Source organism: Eulemur rufifrons, unplaced genomic scaffold (genome assembly GCF_041146395.1).
Source record: "Eulemur rufifrons isolate Redbay unplaced genomic scaffold, OSU_ERuf_1 scaffold_607, whole genome shotgun sequence".
Taxonomy (NCBI): Eukaryota; Metazoa; Chordata; class Mammalia; order Primates; family Lemuridae; genus Eulemur; species Eulemur rufifrons.
Window position 1 is genome coordinate 242 of NW_027183389.1, and position 2,113 is coordinate 2,354.

General features: G+C 57.6%; 1 pseudogene; it reads left to right on the forward strand.

The window, feature by feature from the left end:
* Nucleotides 1–1,028: 1,028 nt before the first annotated feature.
* On the forward strand, nt 1,029–1,120 carry LOC138380632 (small nucleolar RNA U13; annotated as a pseudogene).
* The last annotated feature ends 993 nt before the right edge of the window (nt 1,121–2,113 follow it).

Consider the following 2,113-nt stretch of genomic DNA (forward strand, 5'->3'; position numbering starts at 1 on the left):
ACTATATATCTAAAAATATATACAGAAACAGTATCTAAAAATATATACAGAAAAATATTAGCCGGGCACGGTGGCGCATGCCTGTAGTCCCAGGTACTCGGGAGGCTGGGGCAGTAGGATCGCTTGAGCCCAGGAGTTTGAGGTTGCTGTGAGCTAGGCTGACGCCACGGCACTCTAGTCTGGGCAACAGAGTGAGACTCTGTTTCAAAAAAAAAAAAAAAAAAATATATATATATATATACACACACACACACACACACACACACACACGTATATCCAATTAGCTGGGCATGCTGGCACATGCCTGTAATCCCAGCTACTCGGGAGGCTGAGGCAGTCTGATCGCTTGAGCCCAGGAGTTTGAGATTGCTGTGAGCTAGGCTGACGCCATGGCACTCTAGCCAGGGCAACAGAACGAGAGACTCTGTCAGAAAGAAAAGAAGAGCGAGAGCGAGAGAGCGAGAGAAAGAAAGAAAGGAAGGGAGAGAAAGGAAAGAGAAGGAAGGGGGGGGGAGAGAGAGAGAGAGAGAGAGAGAGAGAGAGAGAGAGAGAGAGGAGAAAACTATTAAAAAATTCGGGACCAGATCCATCGGTCGGTACTCAGAAGCGTGACGATCGGGTGTTCCCGAGCACGTGTGAGATGTGTCTTCTCCCTGACGCCGCGTTTCCTCCACACACACATCACCCATCTGCCGTGGAAAAAAAGCAACAAAAAGAGAGAAAGAGATTAAGAAGGGAAAATGGAAACAGGGCAAAAGAGGAAGAAAGAAAGAAATTTCGAAAAAAAGAGACCAAAGTCACAGCGAGAAGGAAGAATACTGAGCCCAGAGCGACACCTAGTGACCACACCGTCACAAGCACCCTAGGGCCCCAATTCGCCAGAGACATCTGGTGGACCCCAGGGCAACATGTGGTCGACCCGGGGCCATGGCGTCTGCAGCCGATTCCCAGGCGGGCACACGAGCCCGGGGAAACTCATTCTCAGCGCGGGGAGGAGGGGAGGGGAAATAATAGCAAAGTCACACCAGATCCCTTTCTAGTTCATAAACGTGTTGATTGCGTGTTCACGCGCACGTGTGAGAAGGGCCTCCTGGTGTGTCGGCACGTCACCCGCGTGACGTGAAACCATGAATCCGGGGGGGGGGGGGGAGCGGAAAGGCGGGCAGGAAAAGGCAAAGAGAGAATAGATAAAATGAAAGGACCAAAAAGAAAGTCACACAGCAGGGTAGGGGAGTGAGAGCAAGTCGAGAGACTGCAGACAGAAACTCCGAGAGGAGAGGAATGCTCCGGAGCGCCCCCTCGCCCCGCGCGAGAAGAATACCGATCGCAGGGTGATCCCTAGGGGCAGCGAGGCCAGAGAGACCAAATCCGTCCCGAAGCCTCCCTGTCAGGATGACAACCACAGACCAGACATCTGGTCAACCACCCAAGGACCAGACATCTGGTCAACCAGCGAACCCATGCGGAGGCCGCATGCAGCAGCGACATCTGCACGACCACTCAGGGTGCTCCCTGCCGGGAGGGTGTGTCTCTATGTGTGTGTGTCCGGGGGGGGGGGAGATTGCGATGAAAGTCACGCCAGGTCCCGGGATAGTTCGTGAGCGTGATAATTGCGTGTGTGTGGAGAAAAAAGGGGGCGGGGCGATAGGGAGTAAAGAAAGGAGGAGCGGGCGAGCGGAGGGGTGGGGAAGGAGAGGGAGTCGAGAAGCCCGCAACCGCAGCGCCCCCTGGCGGTGATCCCCCCCCATAGCATCGATGGGGCCAGCCCCGCAGAGACTAAGTGCGACGGGACATCTGGTCAACCCCAAGGACCATGGGATCCCAGCACGAAACCGGCGGAGGTCGAGGAGGAGGAGGGAGGAGGAGGAGGAGGAGGAGGAGGAGGAGGAGGAGGAGGAGGAGGAGGAGGAGGAGGAGGAGGAGGAGGAGGAGGAGGAGGAGGAGGAGGAGGGCTAGGCGGCGGCGGCGGCGGGCTAGGCGTCGGCGGGCTAGGCGGCGGCGGCGGAGGGCTAGGCGGCGGCGGAGGCGGGCTAGGCGGCGGCGGGCTAGGCGGCGGAGGCGGGCTAGGCGGCGGCGGGCTAGGCGGCGGAGGCGGGCTAGGCGGCGGCGGGCT